The sequence below is a fragment of the Bufo bufo genome, chromosome 1 (assembly GCF_905171765.1).
Source record: "Bufo bufo chromosome 1, aBufBuf1.1, whole genome shotgun sequence".
NCBI classification, from domain to species: Eukaryota; Metazoa; Chordata; class Amphibia; order Anura; family Bufonidae; genus Bufo; species Bufo bufo.
Window position 1 is genome coordinate 380,249,868 of NC_053389.1, and position 12,381 is coordinate 380,262,248.

Below are 12,381 nucleotides of genomic sequence, written 5' to 3' on the forward strand. Positions count from 1 at the left end.
CAACACTTTTTTGACCGAGGCGACTTCTCTTGTCAGTGACAATGCCTCCTGCTGCACTGAAGCTCCTTTCTGACAGGACACTTGAAGCAGGGCAGGCCAGAAGTTCTATCGCAAACTGGGATAGCTCAGGCCACAGGTCAAGCCTGCACACCCAGTAGTGAAGGGGTTCATTGCTCCTCAGAGTGTCGATATCTGCTGTTAAGGCGAGGTAGTCTGCTACCTGTCGGTCGAGTCGTTCTCTAAGGCTGGATCCCGAAGGGCTGTGGCGATGAGTAGGACTGAAAAAGCTCTGCATGTCCTCCATCAACAACACATCTGTAAATCGTCCAGTCCTTGCCGCCGTGGTAGGAGGAGGATTACACTCACCTCTTCCCCTGTTAGATTCCCGTTGTGCTGTGACATCTCCCTTATAAGCTGTGTAAAGCATATTTTTTAGTTTGGTTTTGAACTGCTGCATCCTTTCCGACTTTCGGTAATTTGGTAACATTTCTGCCACTTTCTGCTTATACCGGGGGTCTAGTAGCGTGGTCACCCAGTACAGATCGTTCTCCTTTATCCTTTTTATACGTGGGTCCCTCAACAGACATGACAGCATGAAAGACCCCATTTGAACAAGGTTGGATGCAGAGCTTCTCATTTCCCGTTCCTCGTCCTCACTGATGTCATTGACGGTCTGTTCTTCCCCCCAGCCACGTACAACACCATGGGTCCCAGATAGGTGACAACAACGAGCACCCTGGGGTGCCTGCTGTGGTTGGTCTTCCTCCTCCTCAAAGCCGCCACATTCCTCCTCTGACTCCTCTTCCTCATACTCCTCTTCCAGCGTTGCTGCAGGTCCGGCAAGCGATGATGACAAGGCTGTTTCTGGTGGTGATGGTGACCACAACTCTTCCTCTTCCTCTTCACGCTCATCTACAGCCTGATCCAGAACTCTTCGCAGGGCACGCTCCAGGAAGAAAACAAATGGGATGAGGTCGCTGATGGTGCCTTCGGTGCGACTGACTAGGTTTGTCACCTCCTCAAAAGGACGCATAAGCCTACAGGCATTGCGCATGAGTGTCCAGTAACGTGGCAAAAAGATTCCCAGCTCCGCAGAGGCTGTCCTAGCACCCCGGTCATACAAATACTCGTTGACGGCTTTTTCTTGTTGGAGCAGGCGGTCGAACATTAGGAGTGTTGAATTCCAACGTGTCGGGCTGTCGCATATCAAGCGCCTCACTGGCATGTTGTTTCGCCGCTGAATATCGGAAAAGTGCGCCATGGCCGTGTAGGAACGCCTGAAATGGCCACACACCTTCCTGGCCTGCTTGAGGACGTCCTGTAAGCCTGGGTACTTAGACACAAAACGTTGTACGATGAGATTCAACACATGTGCCATGCACGGCACATGTGACAACTTGCCCAAATTTAATGCCGCCAACAGATTGCTTCCATTGTCACACACCACTTTGCCGATCTCCAGTTGGTGCGGGGTCAGCCACTGATCCACCTGTGCGTTCAGGGCGGACAGGAGTGCTGGTCCTGTGTGGCTCTCTGCTTTCAGGCAAGTCAACCCCAAGATAGCGTTACACTGTCGTATCCGGGATGTGGAATAGCCCCTGGGGAGCTGGGGGGAATCAGTTGATGTGCAGCCAGACGCCGCAGCAGAAGAGGACTCAGCCGAGGAGGAAATTAAAGAGGATGGAGTAGGAGTAGAGGAGGTGGCAGTAGGTCTGCCTGCAAGTCGTGGTGGTGTCACCAACTCCGCTGCAGAGCCACGCATTCCATGCTTGTCAGCCGTCAGCAGGTTGACCCAATGCGCAGTATACGTGATATACCTGCCCTGACCGTGCTTTGCAGACCAGGTATCAGTGGTCAGATGGACCCTTGCCCCAACACTGTATGCCAGAGATGCCATGACTTCCTTTTCAATGACATGGTAGAGGTTTGGGATTGCCTTTTTTGAAAAAAAATTTCGTCCGGGTACCTTCCACTGTGGTGTCCCAATAGCGACAAATTTTTTGAAGGCCTCAGACTCTACCAGCTGGTATGGTAAAAGCTGGCGGGCTAAGAGTTCCGTCAAGCCAGCTGTCAGTCGCCGGGCAAGGGGGTGACTTTGTGACATTGGCTTCTTATGCTCAAACATGTCCTTGACAGACACCTGACTGTGGGCAGATGAGCAGGAACTGCTGAAGGTGAGAGATGGAGTGGCGGGTGGTTGAGAGGGGGCAGGGAGGACAGCAGTGGTTGACGTGGCTGAAGATGCAGGACCAGGAGGAGCATGGTGGCTTTGAGTTTGTGTGCTGCTTGTACTCATGTGTTGATCCCATAGGCGTTTGTGATGTGAGATCATGTGCCTTCGCAAAGCAGTTGTACCAAGGTGGGTGTTGGACTTCCCACGACTCAGTTTCTTTTGGCACAGGTTGCAAATGGCATTGCTTTTATCAGAGGCAGACACACAAAAAAAATGCCACACTGCTGAGCTTTGCAATGACGGCATTCTAGTGGTGGCAACAGCATGCGTTGACTGGCGTGCTGTCTGGCTGACCCCAGGTGCCGATACATGCTGTCTGACTGTGCCACTAACTCCTTGCGACGACCTCCCCCTGCTTCCAACTCGTCTCCTCATTCTCTCTGTCTCCCCTTCAGAACTTTCCCCCTCTTCTTCTCTTCGAGCAGGCACCCACGTGGCATCCGTGGACACATCGTCATCATCAACCGCTTCACTTGTATCTGACACCTCAGCAAAGGAAGCAGCAGCGGGTACAACATCATCATCATCACACTGTACGTCCATGTGTGTAATCCTGCCTGACTGAGACATATCCCCGTAATCTACATCATCTGGCAATAATGGTTGCGCATCACTAATTGCATCCAACTGATGTGTAAATAACTCCTCTGACGGATCAAGTGAAGCGGCTGTGGTGGCTGTGGTGGTAGTGGCGACGGGCGGGTGCGTGGTAACTTGAGAGCAGGTGACCGAAGCTGAGTTGGAGGAGGATGGTGCGTCAAGGTTCTTAGCGGAAGCTGTTGAAGATTGGGTGTCCTGTCTAAGCCAGTCAACTACGTCCTCTGAATTTTTCGGGTTCAGGGTACGTGGCCTCTGAAAACTGGGCATTATTCCAGGGACAGTGGAAATCACAGCACCACGACCACGACGGCCCCTGCGGGGTGGCCTGCCTCTGCCTGTCATTTTTTTTTTTAGATAAGTGGTACTACGCGTGCTAGGTACTGTGCCACCCGGTATGAGTGGTTGGCACTGGCAGTGGGCACACTACAGTCTGTGGAAGTGGGCCTGACACACACTGGCAGCAGGCAAGCAACTGAATTTAGACTACTGTCTAAAAATTAAATGCCTTATTTATCGGCAAGCTACTGTGCCACCCGGTATCAGTGGTTGGCACTGGCAGTGGGCACACTACAGTCAGTGGAAGAGGGCCTGACACACACTGGCAGCAGGCAAGCAACTGAAATTACACTAAAGTGTAAAAATTAAATGCCTTATTTATCGGCAAGCTACTGTGCCATCCGGTATGAATGGTTGGCACTGGCAGTGGGCACACTACAGTCAGTGGAAGAGGGCCTGACACACACTGGCAGCAGGCAAGCAACTGAATTTAGACTACTGTCTAAAAATTGAAAGCCTTATTTATCGGCAAGCTACTGTGCCACCCGGTATCAGTGGTTGGCACTGGCAGTGGGCACACTACAGTCAGTGGAAGCGGGCCTGACACACACTGGCAGCAGGCAAGCAACTGAAATTACACTAAAGTGTAAAAATTAAATGCCTTATTTATCGACAAGCTACTGTGCCACCCGGTATCAGTGGTTGGCACTGGCAGTGGGCACACTACAGTCAGTGGAAGCGGGCCTGACACACACTGGCAGCAGGCAAGCAACTGAATTTAGACTACTGTCTAAAAATTAAATGCCTTATTTATCGGCAAGCTACTGTGCCACCCGGTATCAGTGGTTGGCACTGGCAGTGGGCACACTACAGTCAGTAGAAGCGGGCCTGACACACACTGGCAGCAGGCAAGCAACTGAAATTACACTAAAGTGTAAAAATTAAATGCCTTATTTATCGGCAAGCTACTGTGCCACCCGGTATGAGTGGTTGGCACTGGCAGTGGGCACACTACAGTCAGTGGAAGAGGGCCTGACACACTGACTGGCAGCAGGCAAGCAACTGAATTTAGACTACTGTCTAAAAATTAAATGCCTTATTTATCGGCAAGCTACTGTGCCACCCGGTATCAGTGGTTGGCACTGGCAGTGGGCACACTACAGTCAGTGGAAGCGGGCCTGACACACACTGGCAGCAGGCAAGCAACTGAAATTACACTAAAGTGTAAAAATTAAATGCCTTATTTATCGGCAAGCTACTGTGCCACCCGGTATCAGTGGTTGGCACTGGCAGTGGGCACACTACAGTCAGTAGAAGCGGGCCTGACACACACTGGCAGCAGGCAAGCAACTGAAATTACACTAAAGTGTAAAAATTAAATGCCTTATTTATCGGCAAGCTACTGTGCCACCCGGTATGAGTGGTTGGCACTGGCAGTGGGCACACTACAGTTAGTGGAAGAGGGCCTGACACACTGACTGGCAGCAGGCAAGCAACTGAATTTAGACTACTGTCTAAAAATTAAATGCCTTATTTATCGGCAAGCTACTGTGCCACCCGGTATCAGTGGTTGGCACTGGCAGTGGGCACACTACAGTCAGTGGAAGCGGGCCTGACACACACTGGCAGCAGGCAAGCAACTGAAATTACACTAAAGTGTAAAAATTAAATGCCTTATTTATCGGCAAGCTACTGTGCCACCCGGTATCAGTGGTTGGCACTGGCAGTGGGCACACTACAGTCAGTAGAAGCGGGCCTGACACACACTGGCAGCAGGCAAGCAACTGAAATTACACTAAAGTGTAAAAATTAAATGCCTTATTTATCGGCAAGCTACTGTGCCACCCGGTATGAGTGGTTGGCACTGGCAGTGGGCACACTACAGTCAGTGGAAGAGGGCCTGACACACTGACTGGCAGCAGGCAAGCAACTGAATTTAGACTACTGTCTAAAAATTAAATGCCTTATTTATCGGCAAGCTACTGTGCCACCCGGTATCAGTGGTTGGCACTGGCAGTGGGCACACTACAGTCAGTGGAAGCGGGCCTGACACACACTGGCAGCAGGCAAGCAACTGAAATTACACTAAAGTGTAAAAATTAAATGCCTTATTTATCGGCAAGCTACTGTGCCACCCGGTATGAGTGGTTGGCACTGGCAGTGGGCACACTACAGTCAGTGGAAGAGGGCCTGACACACACTGGCAGCAGGCAAGCAACTGAATTTAGACTACTGTCTAAAAATTAAATGCCTTATTTATCGGCAAGCTACTGTGCCACCCGGTATCAGTGGTTGGCACTGGCAGTGGGCACACTACAGTCAGTGGAAGCGGGCCTGACACACACTGGCAGCAGGCAAGCAACTGAATTTAGACTACTGTCTAAAAATTAAATGCCTTATTTATCGGCAAGCTACTGTGCCACCCGGTATCAGTGGTTGGCACTGGCAGTGGGCACACTACAGTCAGTTGAAGTCGGCCTGACACACACTAGCAGCAGGCAAGCAGCTGAAATTACACTAAAGTGTAAAAATTAAATGCCTTTTTTATGCAAAGTCCTGTGCCAGCCGGTATGAGTGGTGGGCACTGGCAGTGGGCACACTACAGTCAGTGGAAGTCAGCCTGACACACACTGGCAGGCAACTAACCTTAGATTAAAGTGTAAAAATTAAGTGCCTTTTTTTAAGCAAAGTCCTGTGCCACACGGAATGACAGGGGTGAGCACTGGCAGTGGGCACACTACAGTCTGTGGGCCTGCAGCTCCTCACACACAGGCAGGCCAGGCAACTGCAATATGTATATAAAGGAAAAAAAAAAAGCAGACTAATGTTGCAGCCCTAAAAAGGGCTTTTTGGGGTGCTGTCAGGACGCTGTCCTTACAGCAGAGATCAGATGAGTCTTTCAGGACTGGAGTGGACACTGAATTCACTAGCCTAGCTATCGATTTCCCAATTAAATCAGCAGCAGTTACAGTCTCCCTCCTCTCACTAAGACTGCAGCTTCAGAATGAATCTAAAATGGATGCTGTGCAGGAGGTGGGAGGGTCTGGGAGGGAGGGTATGCTGCTGATTGGCTGGAATGTGTCTGCTGACTGTGAGGTACAGGGTCAAAGTTTGCTCAATGATGATGTATAGGGGGCGGACCGAACATCGCATGTGTTCGCCCGGCAGAGGCGAACGCGAACAAGCTATGTTCGCCGGGAACTGTTCGCCGTCGGATAGTTCGGGCCATCTCTACTTATAACCAATAGAACCTCCCTCTAGGGAAAATACACCCGAGATCTTTAGGTTACCCTAACACTAGATGGCACTAGCACTCCATACAAAATCAAGGCATATTATTAGTTCTCTTATTCATTTACTAATGATACACTTTAACTAAGATTTCAGACACAACCTTGAGGAGATCTTGAATAGACAATGACTTTTGTATCTAGTCAAACACCTCGCATATCCCTTAATCTTTTGACCAGACCTAATTAAATCAAGATACACATGACCATACTCAAGTCATTGTTCTGGGGAAAAGACAAGGTTTGTTTATGGTCACCTGTGTACACATTTCTCCATACACGAAAACCTCAATCAAAGAAATAATTTACTTGAGTTTCACACTGAGAGAAATTCTACAAAGAATGACAGAGTAATTTCTAACCTTAAAACTGAATATATCTATAAGGACCACACTCTTATATATACAGTACAACACACGTATTTAAATTGATGATATAAAATCAGTCTACTCATACATTGCTTAATATAAAAACCCCAAAGAAATATTAGAGTCTTTCTATACACTGAAAATCATCAAGACTCAGCATATGTCTAATACATTGTCTTATCTAGGCAATTACTAAAACAGACTTGGGTAAACACCTTAATACAGATTGTTAATCTTAGGTTAGTAATTCTGAGTTAAAATCTTGAACTCACTCTGCCCTCTTAAAATAAGACAAAATGGTTGTTCTTTAGGCTCATGTTCAGACATCTTATATAGGCCTTATACCTATGGACTTTATTTATACCCAATAGTTCTGACAATATATAACACTGCCAGCTCAGCAGCAGATAGTCCATGTACACAGTGCAGTTTCTAGGTAAAATTTCTCTCAGGGCGAGTGTCAAAAAAACTCCCCCCCCCCAAAACTGCTCAATGAAATAAGCGTCTCCCCATTGTAAAAAATGTGTAACCACATTGCACGGACGGTCACAGTGACGTACTGTCCCACAGTCTCAGGCTCTCACTCACAGCAGGCTTCTTTCTCAGCACTGCTCCGGGTGGGCGGTAACAGGCAGGCAGTGCGGGCGGCGGTGCTCACCTCACTACTGTACGTCACGTGGCGCGTGACGTACAGTGAGTGAGCGCCGCCGCCCGCAGAGCCTGCCTGTGGGGGACATTATTTTTAATAAGGATCACTATGTGCATTATTTAGAATGGAGGCTGCTGTGGGTGTCATTATAACTGTATAATGTCTGATAGGCCTAGTCCTGAGTTATATTACCCGGCCCTGTATAATAATGTACCCTGATACCCCTTAGTTATATTACTCCAGCGGGGTAATATAACTAAGGGGTATGAGGGATGGGTACATTATTATACAGGGCATGGGCAGGGTGATATAACTCAGCTCAGGACTAGGCTTATCAGACATTATACAGTTATAATGAGTAATGACACCAACAGCAGCCTCCATTCTAAATAATGTCCATAGTGATCCTTATTAAACTTAATGTCCCCCACAGTGACAGTGGCCCCCATTTTCATGTCTCCCACAGTGGTCCCCCCATTGTAATTAATGCCCCCCCCCATTGTAATTAATGTCCCCCCATTGTAGTTAATGCCCCCCCCATTGTAATTAATGCCCCCCCCCATACCATCACTCACCTCACAGCAGGCATCAGCACTGCTCAGGGGCTCAGGGCGGGCGGTAACAGGCAGGCAGTGCGGCGCTCACTCACTCACTGTACGTCACGCGCCTGCGCCGCCTAGTGGGAGGAGCAGGTGCGTGACGTCAGTAAGTGCCACCCGCACTGTCTGAAGAGTGAGAGGACTCGGGCGCAGGTCAGGCGAGATGTAAGAGGGAGGGAGGCAGGGCGCACGGCAGAGAAACGACAAGAGGGCGCCCCTGCTGGCGCCCCCCTTCTGACAGCGCCCCGGGCGGCCGCCCGTCCCGCCCGCCCCTAGAAACGGCACTGCATGTACAAAACACGTGTTGAAAAGATATCACAAAATGGTGGTATGCATACGATGGTAGTTCAACTGTTCAATTTTGTCATTCAACATAAAATGGTGGATATATTTCTCTCTAGAGTATCTGTACTCTCACTTTAAGTTATTTAAGCACTTTATGATGTCTCTGAGAGGTCTAACTCATAGTTCACTTGCAGTATGCAGTTAGCAGTTAGTGATGGACGAACATCTGCCGGGACGGTTCGCGAACGCGATCAAATGTTCGCGAACCGCAAGTTTGCGGCGGGTCCCATTCATTTTAATGGCAGGCGAACCTGAAAAACCTTCAGCTCATATTTGCAGCCAAGAAATGATTACTAGAAGTGCACAAATAATCCCACAACATGGACAGTGACATAGCAGATGTATTATTCGAATTTGCGATCTCCATTCATAAATTTTTCCAATGCGAAATATCGGCAATATAATTTTCGCGTACGCGCATGGGCAAATGCACTATACAGTACCCAAATGCACAATAAAGAAAGTATATTGGTATATAACACCCCGCTTCAATCAGTTTTTTTACACCAGTAGAAATTATTTGTTCCAATAATGCTTGTCCCTCTATATACCTGCAGTATCGCAGCAGAACCGCACACAACTGCCGCACAATACAAATGCACTATAATATACTTTCTAATATAGAAAATATATTATAACATTGTACAAGGAAGGCAATCCATTAGAATATACATAAAGATAAAACGTAACCTTTACTATGAGGGTCCATTCACACGTCCGTAAGTGTTTTGCGGATCTGCAAAACATGGACAACGGCAATGTGCAGTCCGCAATTTGCGGACTGCACATCGCCGGCACTATAATAGAAAATTCCTAATCTTGTCTGCAATTGCGGACAAGAATAGGACATGTCCTATTTTTTTGCGGAAACGGAAGCGCAGATGCGGAAGTGTGGATCCGCAAAAATGCGGAAGTGTGGATCCGCAATTGCGGATGCGGACAGCACATTCCGGCCCATTGAAAATGAATGGGTCTGCGCCCGTTTCGCTAAATTGCGGAACGGAACCGGACCCATTTTGCGGACGTGTGAATGGAAAAGATATCCCTCAAAATGAAAATAAATTACATTTTTAAAGTTAAGCAAAAAGCATAGATGTGGTAGGCAATAACAAGTGCTCGGCGGCACTAAATCAGGTGCTCGGCGGCACAATCCGGGGGGGTTCCAGTGCACATCCATGAATCCCGAAGGGAAAGCAAAAAACATCTATCCCTGGGCTAGATGATGATGTGGTATTGAAGGACAGGGTGGGCAAAGAACTGTCCCTGATATTGCCCTACAGGGGGGTGCTATTCTGGCCCTGATAGCCTAACTACAGACCACCCGTCCTGATAAGAGCGACCTCGTCCGGGAACCTTACCCTATATAAAAATGGCCCTAGTAAGTCCCTAGCCCCTAGGCCCCTGACTTCCAGGTGATCACTATATAGATCTATGTGTTTTTGACTCATTATAAAAGTATATTATAAGTATATAGCACACCTCTGTGTATCACACTTATCGATAGCACACCTATACCAGTCCTTAAAAGGACTTTTGTGGCCCTATTAGCTAGCGTTTGGTGTCCCTAACAGCCTGTGCCTGCTCCACACAGCAACCTCTCCCTACACTGGCAAAACACTGAATGTAAAATGGCGGCCAGATCAGGTCTATTTATAAGGTAGGGGGTGTGTCCATGTGCTGAAACATCTCAATTGGCTGTCCTGTACCACCTGATGGATGAGTCATGGGTCAAATTTCTTGACAATGTTAAAGAATATGGCGGGCGCGAATATCTCCATATGTTTGGCGAATCGCGAACACGCAAAGATCGCCGCGAAACGAACACCGGGCGAACCCGCAAGGCCATGCTGTGACTATTTGCAGATTGGTTGAGTATGATCTGGTATGGTTTTATGCAATTTGGATTGCAATATGGAATCTGAATGCTTGCAATTTGTAGCTTGCAATTTGTATTTGCAATTGTAGTTTGATTTGTATGGTTGCAATTGGTGGAACTGTAAGTAAACACATATATATCTAGTTCAGTATACAGTTCTAAACACAATACTAACAATATGAACATTATATAACAGTTTTAAATACCTATTTTGGCTTCTTGTTCCCATAAAACTCAGCTCTCAGTGGAGTGAATGTCTCTTCAGCTCCTGTCTCTGGTGCATAATGTTTCAGCAGCTCCTGCTAGGGGAATTCCCAGACAGGCTGTGTGTGAGGCTGTCTGTGATTGGTGAAAACTCTTGCTGTGTGAGAAGCTGGTTGTGATTGGTCTAGACTTCTGCCCAGCAACAAACAGATTAACACTATGCTTTCTGTTGTTTCTGCTGTGTCACTGAGCTTACCTTATATTACAAAATTAATCTTAACCTCTTCAGGACACATGACGTACCAGTACGGCATGTTGTCCTGGTACTTAAGGACACATGACGTACCGGTACGTCATGTATAGTTCCGATCACCGGAATCATTGAGCAGGCACCTTGGCTAAATGCGCGGGGGGGTCGGCGTGTCGGCGATCGTCGCAAACCGCAGGTCAATTCAGACCTGCGGTTTGCGGCTTTTACCTGTGGTTGCGGCGATGATCGGGCGTGCCATCGGGTCCCCATGCGGCTGTAGGGGGGACCCGATGGCATGGAAGGCAGCGCGATGCCTAAGGAAGGCATCGCGCTGCCTTCCGGTGACGAGCCTGTGAGATCCAGCCCCCTGTATCTCACAGGTCGTAAGCTGTATGAGTAATACTCACTGTATTACTCATACAGCCAATGCATTCCAATACAGAAGTATTGGAATGCATTGTAAAGGGATTAGACCCCCAAAAGTTGAAGTCTCAAAGTGGGACAAAAAATAAAGTAAAAAAAAGTTGAAAAAATAAAGTTTCCCTTCCCAAAAATGAAAAGTTTCAAGTAAAAATAAACAAAAACATCATTTTCCCCAAATAAAGTAAAAAAAAAAATTGTAAAATATAGGGGGGAAAAAAAGTATACATATTAGGTATCGCCGCGTCCGTATCGTCCGGCTCTATAAACATATCACATGACCTAACCCCTCAGATGAACACCGTAAAAAATAAAATAATAAATAAATAAACCATTTTTTTGTCACCTTACGTCACAAAAAGTACAACAGCAAGCGATCAAAAAGGCGTTTGCCCACCAAAATAGTACTAATCTAACAGTAACCTCATTCCTCAAAAAATGAGCCCCTACGTGAGACAATTGCCCAAAAAAAAAAAACAAATATGGCTCAGAATATGTTGTTGTGTAAAACTTACATAAATAAAAAAAGTATACATATTAGGTATCGCTGCATCCGTATCGACCGGCTCTATAAAAATATCACATGACCTAACCCCTCAGATGAACACCATAAACAATTTAAAATAAAAACTGTGCTAAATAAACCATTTTTTGTCACCTTACATCACAAAAAGTGTAATAGCAAGCGATCAAAAAGTCACACGCACCCCAAAATAGTGCCAATCAAACTGTCATCTCATCCTGCAAAAATCATACCCTACCCAAGGTAATCGCCCAAAAACTGAAAAAATTATGTCTCTCAGACTATGGAAACACTAAAACATGATTTTTTTTGTTTTAAAAAATAAATCATTGTGTAAAACTTACATAAATAAAAAAAGTATACATATTAGGTATCGCTGCATCCGTGACAACCTGGTCTATAAAAAAAACACATGATCTAACCTGTCATATGAATGTTGTAAGTAACAAAAAATTAAAACGGTGCCAATACAGCTATTTCTTGTTACCTTGCCTCACAAAAAGTGTAATATAGAGAAACCAAAAATCATATGTACCCTAAACTAGTACGAACAAAACTTCCACCTGATCCTGTAGTTTCTAAAATGGGGTCACTTTTTTGGGGTTTCTACTCTAGGGGTGCATCAGGGGGCTTCAAATTAGACATGGTGTGAAAAAAAAACTGTCCAGCAAAATCTGCCTTCCAAAAACCGTATGTCATTCCTTTCCTTCTGCGCCCTGCCTTGTGCCCGTACAGCAGTTTACGACCA